At 43.8% G+C, this 15723-nt stretch overlaps 1 long non-coding RNA gene across 1 annotated transcript in view; it reads right to left on the bottom strand.

Moving 5' to 3' along the window:
* LOC128150445 (uncharacterized) overlaps nt 1-15174 on the bottom strand; it is a 29431-nt gene extending 14257 nt beyond the window's left edge. Inside the window, exon 1 of the long non-coding RNA XR_008238062.1 lies at nt 15006-15174. This is a non-coding gene — a long non-coding RNA (uncharacterized LOC128150445). The remainder of the gene's footprint in view (nt 1-15005) is intronic.
* Between the last annotated feature and the right edge of the window lie 549 nt (nt 15175-15723).

Genomic DNA, 15723 nt, shown 5'->3' with positions numbered 1-15723 from the left:
ATACAGTGAGAGAGGAGGGGACCAGCCTGGCCATTTTTTGGGAGGCACCAGCCACCTCTCTTCTGAAACTCACAAAAGCTATCAGAGATATTCCCACTGGTTTGGGCCTGGGGGGCCAGAAAGCTGATTGTTAATCTCTAACACGTGCGTTGTCTCATCATTTGTAGTGGGGTGAGGCACAGGGGTTTTAATTTCTGCTTTACATCCTTCCTGCTAACACCCAGCATGCCTCTCCCTTCGCCGCACGGCGTTGCTACCTCTACTCCGACCATTTTCCAGCTTCTGTTTCCAAAAGTCAGCCGCAGGGCCGGGGAAGGTGGTGAAGCGCCGTGCGGGAGCAAAACCCAAACATGGCCACTTAAAGCAAATATTATTTTTCAACTGAAAGACTTTTAAAATTTTTTTCCCAGTTTATTTTTAGAACAATGGTAAAACATACAAACCCTGGAGGCCTCAAGCACTTTCCTGCTGTGCTAGTGACTTAATTTATTTCTTTAATTTGTTAAAACCTCACCAAAATAATTTTATCCTTTGGAGACTTTGCTAGCCCAAGTTTTGCATGTATTATTTGCTGCAAAAGATTAATGAGGTAGCAGAGGCAATTTTTAATGGATTCCCTTGGTTTTCTCTCACTCTCCCTCACTTTTTCTTTTTTTCAACACACATGGCAGTCCAGGTCCATGAATCTGTTAAGTGCTCTCTACAGACAGGATACAGGGTGCGGGAAGAAAGTAATGAAATCAAAAAGCCTCTTTCACAACAGCTTCTCCCCTTCTCTTTCACCACCCAGAGATAACCGCATTAACCACCACGCTGCACCAACCTCCTGCAGATCAAACGCCTCCACAGCCCCTGTCCTTTGCAATGCTCTGAGGGAACGGACGGAGCCAAACACCCCAAGTTTACAGGAAGGCTGCGCGTGTGACAACAGCTTATCCTACGCATAGTTCAGAGGTGCTGTCAGCTAGCCAGGCGATCCGCTGAGGCCTTTCTTTTGGCTCGGTTAGAAATCTGCTGACACTCCCAGAGACTCTTGGGGAGCGTTTTGGAGCTCAGCCGCAGAAACCTTCCCATCGACCTGCTCCTCTTACGGGAACTGAGCGCTGCCTGGAGCGTAGCAACAGCACAGGCTTCAGTGGCGATGGCTAAGAGTCAGATCTGTTTCTCTTTCTTCACCCAGAATAACCAGGCTATTTGTCAAGACGACGCATTGTGCTTGGAGGTGTCTAAATCCTTTCTCCTCTCTCGGCCCACATGCAGCCTCTATTCCAGCACAGCTCTGCAGGGGAGATTTTGCCTGAAGGAGGGGTGAAATGGAGAGAGACACGAGGAAAACAAAAAGTGAGGGAGCACAGGGAGAGTGGGTTAAGATGCTGGGGTGAGGGCAGAGAGAGAGGTGACAAGTTCCTTGCGATAGCTTTAGAGACAGGGTAGGTCTGTGATGGGGTAAGGGTACGTGAAAGGGAAAAGAAATCACAACTCCCTGCTCCAGAAGTGAAGAAAAGGAAGGTGCGAGTCTCTTGAAAGTCAGCCAACAGAGGCCTCTGCTCTTTCTCCACATGCAAAGCTGATTTTTTAACCTGAATGAACCAAACAGAAACTGTGAGCAGCCACTCTTCTAGCTTGCCTCCCTGCCTTTGGGGAAGTCTGCTCTTTGCTTTAGGGCTGGAGACTCCTATTTGCAGAAGGACTGAACTATGAAAGCCCTTCAGCATGACTGAGACCAGGCCACTCACCACATCATGGTACTCAAACCGCTTGGAGCAGTTTGGAATTCTGTCCAAACTGAACCACCAGAGAGAATACCCTGAGTCAGGGATACTACACATGGTATGATTTCATTCAGACGTATCAGCTGGTGGCCCAAGGGCCACGTATGGTCTATGGGGCAAATCCATGTAGCTCAGTACCTTTTTTGCCAAAGCCTCAACCCCGACACTGTCAGGACCGTTGCCAAACACTTCTGAGTGTGCCACTGGCGTAGCACTGAGCCTCATAATCAGCATTTGTACCTGCATCAGAGTGTGTTGGCCATGATCAGCCAGATTTCTGCAGGCATTTGCACGCTCTGTTCTGCACACCTAATTGCCCTGCTTCAAGTGTCAGTGCCACACAGGCACAAATGTTCCTTGAGAAATCTGGCCCCTACAGTGTGCTATTCAAGCAAATACACCAGGCATTTTTCTCACCCTGTCTTTTTTTCCTCATGTAGTAAATAACACCACACAGAAACAGCAAAGCAGAGCAACAGTGCAGGAATAAGGAAAGGACATGAGAGTACCTGTTGGGAACAGCTGGCTCAAAGGCAATGACACCCGATAAATAACCCTTGTCCTGGTTTTGGCTGGGATAGAGTTAATTTTCTTCCTAGTAGCTGGCATAATGTTGTGGTTTGGATTCAGTATGAGAAGAATGTTGATAATACATTGATGTTTTCAGTTGTTGCTCAGTAGTGTTTAGACTAAGTCAAGGACTTTTCAGCTTCTGATGTCCAGCCAGCAAGAAGGCTGGAGGGGCACAAGAAGTTGGGAGGGGACACAGCCAGGACAGCTGACCCAAACTGGCCAAAGGGGTATTCCATACCATGTGACGTCATGCCCAGTATATAAACTGGGGGGCAATAGGCCGGGGGAGGGGGGGAATCACTGCCCGGGAACTAACTGGGCATCAGTTGTCGAGTGGTGAGCAATTGCATTGTGCATCACTTGTTTTGTATATTCCAATTCTTTTATTATTATTATTATTATTATTATTGTTGTCATTTTATTATCATCATCATCATTATTTTCTTCCTTTCTGCCCTATTAAAATGTCTTTATCTCAACCTATGAGTTTTATGGGTTTTTTTCCCCTGATTCTCTCCCCCATCCCACTGGGTGGGTGATGAGTGAGTGAGCAGCTGCATGGTGCTTAGTTGCTGGCTGGGGTTAAACCACAACAACCTCGAACACTGAAAGACAGGGATGTCATTCTCTGTCATGCCAGAAATGTCATAAACCACAACAGAGACGTGCCAATGGTTTGAGGACCCCACAGAAGATTTTTTTTATAGCACCATATTTCATAACTTCTTTTGCTATCTTGTGGGCCCAACTTCCTGACCTTTGTCTGCCTCTGCCTCCCCATTCACTGGCATTTACTCAGAAACTCACTGTCACCACTGCTACGGGTATATTCAAGTTGCTGGCTGCCCATCCCCAGAGGCAACTACTTCATCTGGTGCACGTAAAACAGAGGGCTTCATGCAACACACTTAGTGCTGGGATCCAAAGGAAGGGCTGCTGAGGGAGACAAAACGAAAAGATAGCTCAGTTCTGGTTCAGACTAAGCAGCAAACTCACCTGAGAAGAAGTGTCCCCCGTGTATTTATCAAGTGTCAGAGGCAAGACATCTGCCCACACCAAACTCTGTGCTATCAGACAAGGTAGCGTAAAGCTACTTCAGACATTTCTAGATGAGTTGCAAAAGCACAGCCTTATCCCCTCTAGGCTACCCTGAAAAAAATATAAACAATTACTTCTACCAACAGAAGTTTGAAATGTGCAGAAGGAGCCCTAACACCTCTGCATATCACTGACCGGATTCCCCAATATATCACTTTGATCAAAAACTAATCAGGATTCCCCTTCTGCATTTTCTTTGGGTTTTTTTGAATGGGATGACACATGATCAACAATACCACACAGGTATAGTGATGGTACTTAAATAATCCCATACACAGCAAAGATTCCCGTACACATTCATTTAAAGTTGGCTTGAGGCAAGCCAAATATACAAACAATTAGAGATCTGTAGGCATGCCAGGAAATATTCATGCAGCATATATAGGCCCAAGAGAAAAATATAAAGAAGATTAAGAATATTATTAACACATATATGGAGGTAATAGTATTTGATGGATTTCTATACGAGTACCTCTGTGATCCTGGCAAACCCCAGAAAATGGACTGGACTGACATTTTCAACATTTACCTACAGCTGTCAAATCTGTAGCACTTCAGTAGCACCAAGTATCTGAAATTTAAATGGCTGCTAAGCCATCTTCCTTTGTTTTGTTACACAGTGATTAGATCCACCTCATTCACTCAGTTCATGACAAATATTTCTGCTTCACTCACATCCCAAGACAACTTCTGTTGCTTTTTTCTTTAATTTTTTTTTTTTTTTTTTTTCACAAAAAGGCTTTCTTTTTTCCCCAAACCTTGTAAGTTTTTTGTTCCCATTACAATCTTTGGCACACAAAGCAGGTGGTATCAGAAGTGCAAATGCTGCCATATTCTTTGAATTGCTATAAACTGATGTATGGTTTTGTTCATTTTAAGTACCCAGTCTTTTGATATCCTGGCCAGTCCATTCTGTGCTCACAAGTTAACAAGACTACAGGCATGGAGACACACAAGAAAGGCCACCCAATTAAAGGGAGAAAATGAAGATCAAAACAGGCTACGTACTGTCATATGGTCAGGTACAGAACTGTACCTGGTGCAGTCACTGATAACAGCCTAGTTAACACTGCACCTGTCACTTGGCCATGACCTTCACCAGTCACCTGGCTCTAGCCTTATGAGAGCTGACTGACCTTTAAATTAAAAAGGCTTAGATTAAAAATATTAGTAACCCTGGAAATCCTCAAACAGCTTCGCTGAAAACAACAAGAGGAACAAATTTGAAATCACAAGTCCTGTGGAAAGGACTCTGCATAATTTGATAATGGACACAGGTTATTTTCTTCTCCATTAAACCACAAGGAACTGACCGCTGAAAGTCCATGCTTACTTCAGGGATGGGGGACTATCCCATGTTGCATGTAAGCATGAGGTTACCCAGTGTCCCTATCAATCCCTGGAGCTGCTTAGTGCAAGTACTGTTCTCCTGATCATGCATCCAGAAACCACAGCATAAGCAGAAGGTCACAAGCAGGACTCTGAAATGAAATATGTCATGACCATCCCAAAACAGACACGGGTCCCACCGCTCTAGGGATTAATGCCATGGGGTGAGCACTCCCAAACTCAGCATTCCTGTTCCTTCATACACCGAGTGTGAAGTGAGGGCAGGCAACTCACTTTTACGCAGAGACATGGGCCTTCATTAAAACACCATAATGAAGATCATCTACATTTCAGAGAGAGCTCACACCTGAAAATTATTAGGAAAAAAGGACACAAATCTTATTTTCAAAAACAAACAAAAAACATCCCCAAACTTCAATGGATTCTCCCTTAGGAGTATTAAAGGAAGGATTGCATCTTCCTGCAAATGGAGGAGCTGAGAAAGGTTCACCACACGTCATAGCAAATAAAGCTTTTTTTTAAAAACAGAATTTTTTTTTACCACAGAAATTATTTATGGATGTGTTCTACTGCTTTTGACCAAAATTCCTGTGAGTTCATCTGCCATCAGAGTATTAGTGAAGGAAAAGAGGGAGCCTAAAAGGCTAATAGTTCACCTGCACCGCTAGACGTCCCAGTTCACAAAAAGGCTGGCCAGTTTTACCTCCTTGGTATTTTACACGATAAGCTGGAAGGAGTCCACCTTAAATAAGATAGCTAGGAAAATCCAAATAACTGGAAGGAGAGTACAGGTAAGATTTTGTTACCTAACACATCAAATAGTTTCACAACTGGTCTCTCAAAAACAAAGGAAAAAAACCCATCAAAATGCTGAATTTGGCTTCCACAATGCAAAGAACAGCTGGAGCATTTCTGCATGACTTAGTTTAATGCAGCAAGATTGGAATTTTTAAGTACCCAAGGAAAAAAAAAAACAACCCCATAAACAAAACAGAAGCAAAGTTGCTGTTCACTTTCTGCTATCTGTACCAGTTACCACCTGGATCCAACTATTTGCCACCTAGGATCCAAGTATTCAAAAATCCACATAATTAATTAGTATCAAACCAAAGGTCTGCAAAACATCTGTACTCCAGGAGTGACCTTCTGATGGGAGAAGACCAGTCCTTGACTCCCCAAGTCCTACAGCTCAGACTTGCTGCTTGAAAAAACTATTTCCCATGAGATGCCTCTTATCAGCTCCAAGTCCCACCAGTCTGGCAGTGAAGTGCAGGTAAGATATAAACACACCCAGGGAAAAGGGAGACATTTCTTAGGCATTTTTGTAGGTTCAGCAGGTTTCACTAATTTGCCTATTCTGGGGACATCCAGACCCCTTTTCCATTTCTTCTTCTCTGATACCTTCCTGAAACGTACAACGCAGCAAACAGTGCATTAGGGAGGACAGCTTTTGTGCCACCAGAGTTAGCAAGGGTGGACATGGATCTCATCCCAGCAAGGGACCCGCGCAGTCACACGGCAACAGCTGGACAATGACGCAGGAGTTACGTACCGCATCAGCTGGAGATCTCTATGGGGTCAGAAGAGCAAGGGAACTAGAGACCTATCTGCCCCAAATTTGCCCCCAGATTCCACACTTCTTCCTATGGAGTCCTCTGACACACCCAGACACGGGTACGGACACAGTGCGTATTGCTGGATACGATTCTTTCGGACACCAATCACACCACCGCTCACAGCCCGGCACTGGCACTCCTTCTTAATCTTACAGGGCTGTTTCACCTTACGGCTCCCAACCTGGCTTCCTGACAGCAGCAGGGGACAGCTGCTGAAACCCCATCAATCCAGACAAAGTCAACATGACCTGTGGACGCGGTCCAGCTCTGCCAGGAAGGGCCCGACAACAGCCAGTGCGGCTGAGGAAATATTATTGCAGCCTGGACGCTTTCTCATGCAGGGTTCTATTTTGGTGCACCATTTCTTGTCGCGTGAGCACACCCTGGGCATTTTGGGAACTCCAGACACAGATAACACTTAGCTGTAGGTCACAATGTTTTTACTGATACAGGTTTCTCCATCCTGATTTGGGTGCGAATGCTTGTGAACGTTGCGTTATTATATACTGTGTATGCCATGGCCCAGAACATACAATGCGCCCACCAAAAAGCACAGTAAATAACAGAATAGTGTTTCTTGCCAGTCCAAACAAACATTTTTCTATTGCTAGCAGAGCAAGACGGTACTAACCCACAGAACTGCAGTGTTTTAGGACTTCATTTAATAGTACCAAAAAAAAAGTCACACTGCTGCGAAGTGATAAAGAAACACGCGTAACACAATTTTGTCATCAACACAGAAGCAGTGGTTATATACAAGGAAATGTTTATTTGATCTATTTGCTAACACACAAATCAACTTGATCTAAAACTATTTCATAATACGCATTCTCAAGCAATGACCCAATTTGAGGTGAGCTATTTGAGGGTATCACTGTATTTTTTCAGGCAAGACAGCCATTTGAGTAACCAACTATAGCTTCTCTGTCCACAGACTGCAGAGTGTGCACCAGGAAGAGGGCTGCAATGAAAAAAATTAACCGATTTTACTTGATCCATGTTAATTATTTTTGCTTGGAAAAAAAAAAAAGGAAGAAACTCTGACTTAGCTAATGGGAAATCCTCAAGGACTTGGATAAAGAAGTTGTGTGTATCCACTTGCCCTAACCTTTGTTTGGCCTTTTGGCTAAGTACAAGGGGCATATTAGTTAAGTAGCTGATGTCTTCTCTCTGGGAAACTCAGTGAGTTAGTAAGTCATTTCAAACTATTATGATTTTGATGCATGGAAAAAAAAAAACCACTTGGCTTTCCTCAGACAGTACAGCTGGTTAAGTACAGAATTTCCCGGCACTGTTTAAGCCTGGGTGGGGTGGGAAAAAGAAAGAAGAAAAAAAAGAAGCAAATGAAGTTTATAAAGAAGGGAAAAAAAGAACAGAAATCCTGCCAGTAGTTCAGGAAATCTTTCCTTCCTTGTTTTGCGTATGGAGATCAAATAATCCAAATTAAACATGAATCCCCTTGGAAAATGCTGATGACTCTACTCAAACTAGGGCAGCTAAGGTGCTGAGAAGCCACAAAGCTCAGCCCCAGTCCTTCAGATATTCGTATAAGCAAGTAGATTAAGTGATTGGTCTCATGTCTTCAGGATCAGCACTCCAGACAGACAGTCCCTGAAGGAGGAACTGACTCTTGTGCATACCTATGGCCCAAACCAGCTATATCCAAGTCCTCACTGTTAGTCCTCTAGGCACCTCCACAGTACAAGTAGAAAATAGCAACTGCAGATGAAATCATATGACCACAGCAAAGCCACTGCCACGTTTCAGGGAGATCTCACCCCCCAACAAAGGAACACACAGAGGATTGCTAGCATCTTTCCCAACATGTTGCACTCCAAAGTAAATGGGATAACCCACTTTGCTCAGAGCTGCAGTGGACGAGACTGTGCTCACAGCTATGCCTGGGCCTTCAGGTGGGAGGATGGACTTCCAGTCTCAGGAAAGGACCTTCTTATTGCCTGTTAACTTTGTCTTTTGTCAGCCTGTAGCCACACCCTCAAATCAAATCTACAATTTCATTGCATTAAAACACCTATTTTCACCTGAGCACCTCAAAAACAATCAGCACATGCTTTTCAAGCCCTACAAAATCTACGTATCACGCTACATGTCCCCACTAATAAAAAACCAAGTAGCGCACAAAAAAATTAAGTCAACAGAGGGTGTGTGGCAGAAGTCAAACTCACTTTCTGAGGCCCATTTATGAAATGACTGGTCTTCCCTCCTCTCACTTTCACTGTGGCTTCCCTAAGCTACAAGATTTTTCTACCTAGGGTTTTCAAAAGACACAAATATAACTTAATATGCACAGGAACAAATTCAGGACCATGCCTACACACAATATGTGTTTATGAATATTTGTTCCACATATTGATTTTACCAATATTAGTGACTCCCCTGACTTGCTTCCTGTGGCCAAGCAAGAGCGAATAATTTTTTAAAGAGAAGTCTGAAGTTAGGAAATATATCGTGCAGATGCATGCAAGCCAGTACCTCCCCCACACACCCAAGTTTAGCAGGCAGATCTTTCAGAACCAGCTTGCAGGAGGTGGCTCTGCAAACATGAAGACTTTTTAAAGCGATGCACAGGTACAGGGATGATTTTCATGTCAAGAAAATAATGCTACCTCCATTAAAAAAACCTGATTACTGTAGTGGTTTGCAGACCTGTGAAGTCAGAACAGACCATTGCGATCCCACCCAGTGCAAAATACGGCCCAGGGGATTTCATCCAGTGATTCCTCCATTAAGCCCCTAACTTTTGACTAATCTCGAACCTGTCTTCCAGAATTGAAATCAACTCAAATTCAGAGACTTCAAGGCTAAGTTGACACTGCCTCATGTAACGCAGACCTGGGGGCAGGCCACTAAAGCATGACCGTGCAACCATATTGTTAACAACCTGCTGCTCAGCTGCCTCCAAATCCCACAGGGCTTCTTGGCATGCAGTAGGAACCTTTGCAGGAAAGAACTGGGCCAACCCACCTGTAAGGGGACCATCTCCTCAGGTTTGACAGGATGGGCATTGGCGGATTCAACTCAGCATGGGTGTATCTCAAGAAATGCCCTATCCTGAACCCAGCCTATATTCATAGCGCAAGGATAAGTTTCTTTCCTACCACATCGTAAAGCTGATCCAAAGCTAGTGTTCAGTTTGGACATAAGATGAACTGGAGAACGACTCCAAACTTGGAATCATGCTCGAAAGGCAGCCAAGCCATAGTCCACATGCAAGAAAATCCACCATCACTCCTTTTATCACATTCCCTTCATCTGAAGCACTCCCATCAAAACGCAAATGCATGAAATCCCTCCTCACTGATGGCATAATTCTGCAGGTTAAAGAAATGATCAGTATAACACTGTTTCAGGGGAAAGGGTGCAGTTATGCAGTGCAGCCCTATTAAAATCAGCCATATAAACTGACCACTGATATAAGTCATTGCAGTGTTTGGCCCACTTGCTCTAGCGAGTTTCTGCTTTGTACTCAGCTCTGCAGCTGCCTTGCACCTCCCACTCTTCCTTCTTTACTGTCTTCATGTAAATCAAAAAAATCAATCAAACCTCATTTCATCAGTAATAAATCAATCACTTGGATCACTCGACTATAAAACAACGACCTTGTGGCTGCAAAGGCAGAGTATGTGCGAGCATGTGGATGACAGCAAGCAAAAGAGAAAAAAAGTATTTTTATATATCTATTTGCTATAGTTCACAGAGAGTCTTTTTGTTCTGGCCACATCTGAGCTCTCCAGAAGGGCTGTACTAATAGAAATTCTCATTTCTTGCTTGCCAGTCACCCCCAAACAAATCAAAGCATTCCTATCCTCTTTCTGTGTTATTTTCTCAGATTGTATGCTGTATTCATACCTTTTTTTCCTGAATACAAACAAGTACAAATGTCAGAGGCAGACTAGAAATGTTGGGGCACACACGGTACATTCTTGGTTTCTTCTAAAGATCAGACCATATCACGAATTAAAAAAAAAAAAAAAAAAAAAAAAAGGCACTCAACCTCCATCTACCCGCTTCCAAATCAAGATAAGGAAATATCTCAAACTTTCCACAAAGCCTCATATTACCTCCCATCCAAGCGGGAGGCCTGAGAATCCGTCCTATTGTTTCCCTTGCTAGCGCTGCATTCTTACAGAGCTTCTGCATTTGTTCGGAGCTTCTTGTTGTTGTTGTTATTGTAAAAGCTAAGTGTTACACAAGACAGAGAGCTTGACAGCTTTCCCACAATCCTCAGCATGTGGGAATAGCAAGTAACAAAGTGTTAACACCTGCCAACTGGTGGTTAGGTGTAAATGTCTCTGTTAACAACAAACACTGCTGCTAGCAGTCATCAGAGCAAAGCAGCAAATCTGTTCCCTTCTCCAATGTGGAAAACACCAAACAATAACAAAAAAGGCACCTAATTGCTTGATTAAGATGTATCAGTGTTGGAAACTGCTGATCTAGAACATTGAATTTCTGACATTTACTTCACTCTTGATTAAACAGAAATGTTTAAAACTAGCTATTGTGCAGACAGAACCCCAGAGCACTGTGTAAAACCCAGGGAATTGTGACAGTGAAACTTTTCACAAAGAAACAAAATCAGAACCACCTCCTCTCTGCTGTTTCATAAAAGCATCAGCTGCTGAGACCCTCTGGCTATTATGAAGAAGGGATGGAAGAGCACTAAGGAAGGGTTAGGAGTCGGGTAACTCCTTGATTCCCTTCTGCCCATGTAGAACTTCAGGGAAACCTTGTGGAAAAAGCCCAGCTCCTGCTCTGAAAAATGCTGCTGAGCAGGGAAGTCAGAACTGTTTCTTTATGGAGAGAAGGATTAGTTGTGTACTTTTAAAAAATCATGTTTTCAGTTGGCAATTTCCTAGGCAGCTTCATGAGCCAGGTGGCACTGATTTATCACTGATTTGCATATGACTAATGTCTAAGACCTGAGGCTAAAAGCCTGCTTACTCTACATTCGTCCTCAGTAGCCAGCTTGCTTGTTTTATTGCCCTTTCCCAGTGACAAAAAGGTAAGGGAGAAGTGGGTCAACTCACTTATCTCAAGTAAACTACAGATTGCCAAGTCAGAAGAAGGTAAACTTCATTAATCTACACTACCCACAAAAGCCCACTGCTGCCCAAATCTCCCTACTGCGCACACAGAAACTCCAGCTCAGCTGGGGAGGGACATTAATCCTGGTTTCCATCAGCCTGCATTTCTTCCGTAATTGCTATCAGGAAAATAAATTATCCCATTCTTGAGGGGTGGGGGGTATTTCACATTTATATCTTTTCCCTAAATGTACTATCTGAAATACTTCAGACAACCATGATTGTACCTGATCAATCAGCAGGTGACCAGGACAACAGATAATTCTAACCTACATGAGTTCCCATGGAAGGCACGGGTCACTTCTTTTGGTAGCACTACCAATTTATGCCAGCATTAACGATGCATGAAACAAAGACTTTCAATAGTCAGCACCTTAAAACAGAGGACACGTGTTCTCCTTATTTCCTGAAGCATCAAGTATTTGAAAGTTCTACAAGTAGTAGATGGTTAATGTAATAAGTTGGCTTACAAAGACTGCCAGAGCATTGTTCTGACTCTGAGCAACATCATTCACCAAATGGCTACAGTGAAGGCTCAAACAACATTTGATTAAAGTTTCCTGCAAATGGTTCTACGAGTAAAAAATGGACAAACAATTGTTTAGTTGGCCAAAAGTGGCGTTCTCCACTAGGAATGGGTGAATCGGGTAATAAACTTGCCTGCCAGAATGAATATTGACCTATTTACTGAGCTAGATGTTTCCAAACAGCAGTTGGAAAGTTTTTTTGCCATAGGAGGTTTAGGATCACCTGCACCAGAATAGTATTAGAGGAAAATTTCCAAGTTTCATGTGAATATTCAGGCCCCTCAGCAGCTGAATTTAGACTCTCAGTCACACGGTTTCTGTGACTCAGCCATTTGTTAGTCATCCTCTGCCCATTATATCTCAGGAAAGTTACAGATACCCATAATTAGAAAGGCAATCCCCCTCCTTCTGTCTCGTTTCTGCCTGCTCTCTAGATATCATGTCCTCTCACTCCCTTACTTACCAGAGGTCATGTGCTATTTCATTTCCATTCCCTTCCTAACCAGATTTATTTTCTTAAAGTCTCACCCATTTTACGCCCTTACAGCAGTCTCTATATCTTACCCCCCATGCAGAATGCTCCAGATTAACTGATGCCCTCGCACCCCCTTCAACCCTCCTTTTTCTGAACCCAGCAGCCCTGCCCTGGTCCTTGTCTCTCTCTCTTGCACAGGTTTTTAATCAACAGCTGCCCTCTGGGCTCTCACAGGCCATATTCAATTCAGTGCCATTCTTGCACAGTCTGGGAGCATAACGCAAGAGAACTGGGTTGCTTCTGTCTAAACCTATCCTGGACTAGTTTCTCTAATTTGTCCGAGTTGTTGATCTGTAGAGCTGGCACTTCAGGGCTTCCCTCAAATCAATGTTGCTGCCCAACGTGTTATTTCCACTCTTGCGCAGTTCCCTCCATGCATCATTCTATCAGCTCTCCCTCCTTCACTGCAAACAGCTTTCTTGTTTTTGCCTTCCAGCCCACTATCTTCCCTTCTTGCTGTTCAGACAATCAACTCCCACCATCCCTCTGCCAGTGATAACTGCACTGATCACAAGCATGTCTGGTTTTCCCTATAATCCGTAACAGATTTCGCAGTTTCACAATTTTTTCTTATTCTCCATTTGGTAAAGAACAGAGATCTCTGAACTAGCAAAGCCAGAGGGACAACTGTCCATATTCAGCCTGAGACAGCGTAGCTCCTGTTCACTAGGACAATCATCCAGAAGATGCTGGAGTCAATACTCAATGTCTGATCTGCAGCAGGCAAAGGGGAATACTTGAATGTGCAGCACTTAAATCTCAGATTTACAGCGCAGGTGCTGCGAAGCAGGAGAAGACTGGGATGGACAGGTACACACATGCCCTTCTCACATTCAGCACATTCTGAATCTGAGGATGAGAGTCTCTCTCACACAAAACCCCATCCCTTTTAAAACTAATGGGTAATCTTCCCCTAAGAAAAAACATTTTGGTGGAAAATTTCCAACCAGTAGTAATCTCTCACCTACTTCAATGCCATAAACATCCCACACTGACAGCTGTAATGCCACTGCCCCCTTCCAAATTCTTCCTGACTTACCCTTTCTTTGGTGATAGAAGACATTATCTTTGTTATTGCTTCATTCTCCCACTCTTTCCTCCCAAACACACACAGGTGTATTTTATCTGAGGATAACCCCATCTTCTTCAGGACAGGACATAACACGACAGCCCCTTGCCCAGCACCACCCCTACCTCTCGGTGGGGTTGCTGGGCACTGCCAGTCTGCCAAAGCAGCAGTGCAGGCAGACCAGCGCACACCAGAGCAGTAAGTCTAGCTTAGATCCTACAGGTCTGAACTTTATCTGTTGTGTTTCTTTTTCAGAAAACCATCTCCAAGGCAGCAGCAGAATCTTTCTCTTTGTTCAGACACCTCGGAGTGCCTTGAGACCACAATGCTAGAATACTCCAGCGACAGAATAGCTGAATCTAAATGCAGACGAACCAGCACAGCCTAGTAGTTAAAGCACAGAGCACACGGTCTGGATTCCTCTGTTGTCTTTGACAGGGCATTTCTGTAGTACCTTGGCAAGGGCACAAAGTAAACTATCCAGTAGCAGTTCCCCCCTCCCACAGATGCACAAAAGCCTGTAAAAGTGTTGCAACTAATTTCCACCTTTGCAAGCCTCCCCCTTTCTCTGCCCCAGAGCTCTTTCTGTGACACAGGGGTAAAGCTGTATCTACCACACAGAGCCTGGCTCCATCCATCACTTTACCAGGTGGTAAGGGTTCTGGCAAGCTCTGATTTGGCACAGGTGGGGTTACATGCTTTCCCTACTGACACATGCACATTCCTATATTTAGTTTTAACGCTAACAGGTTAATGAATCTTTCTTCTCTGTCTATATTCAAATGATGACTGAAAACTACATCTGCATAGTGTTTTCCCATTAGGTCAATGGCAGCCAATAAAGGAGCACTTGCTACTGGTTATTTAGCTGGATAGGAGCAAACAACAATCAGTACAATATTAGCCCAAAGAGGGAGGAATGTAGAGAACCTGAAAGAGTACTGCCAACAAAGTGATCATCAGCAGGGATGGGGTGGGCATCTGCCTGCCTGCCCTGATCATCGACCTCACGGAGGGAGCCGGTTCCCGTGTATTCAATAGCACTCAGCAGCGCTAGCTGCGAAGTTGTGCATACAACTATCTTAGAAATAAATTGCTCTCCCTGCACTTTAGGAAACAGTTCCCTTTCTTAGTCTTTGAACAAAAGAGATGAGTTGCCCATTCTGTACCACACCAATCTTAATAGTTTCCACTACAGGCTCTACTACATTACTTAAAACTGGTACTGATTACTTGTCTAGTTGAAGGGCAGCTGTGAAAGAAATAGTTCTGTTGGTGATGGGATGAAAGGCTCAAATGGACAAGTTGGAATAACATAAGGACAATGTAAGCATATGAAAAGTACTTCAACACCTACCTCCTAGTGAATTCAGGGGTGTTGCCCAGCTTGGATGGTTCCTTGGAGGGTTTAAGGTCTCAGTGCTAGGCAAGGCTTGTTTCTATTCCTGTAGATCAAGGCTCCAGCATCACGCTTTGATGTCCAATAACGCGCACAGCTTGCCTTTCGTCCTTCACCAATGATATGCAACCTTTTCACTGTTGAAAATCAGATAATCAGAGGATTAATAAAAAGGAATATTTTGACATGGTTCTAAAAATCACTCAAGTGAAAGGTGCAGAGGTTCACTCTCTGGACTAAAAGCAGTATCTCTCCAGTCTAGAGCAATCAAAGCAGTCTTGCAGAATCTTGCTAGGGCTCGTCAGGTCCTGAACATTGGAGTTGTCCTGATCGTAAGCACTATAATTCAAAGAACAGACCTAGCAAGAGGCAAATATGTAATCACATGTCACCAACCCTTTGGGCTATACAGTTAGCCAAAGGCCCTGCATCTAAGGCAGAGCTAAATTTGCCATCTATGCGATCAGATCCTTTGTAAGCAAAGGACACTGTGGAAATAGTCACCTCTTATATCTAGCTCCTTCTTTGGCTTCTGCTCTTCAGCATGCAAGATGATGTCTCTCTTACCCAAGGCTGCCTCAAGCATCAGTTACAGACAGGCTATGTCTCCAGATCCCTTTCTGTCCTGTTGTCCCATGTTTTAGTTTTCTGCCTGTAAGAACACAGCCATTTGCAA

Source organism: Harpia harpyja, chromosome 1, assembly GCF_026419915.1.
Source record: "Harpia harpyja isolate bHarHar1 chromosome 1, bHarHar1 primary haplotype, whole genome shotgun sequence".
NCBI classification, from domain to species: domain Eukaryota; kingdom Metazoa; phylum Chordata; class Aves; order Accipitriformes; family Accipitridae; genus Harpia; species Harpia harpyja.
The sequence above is the reverse complement of the archived record's forward strand: the minus strand, read 5'-3'. Positions and strand labels throughout refer to the sequence as shown.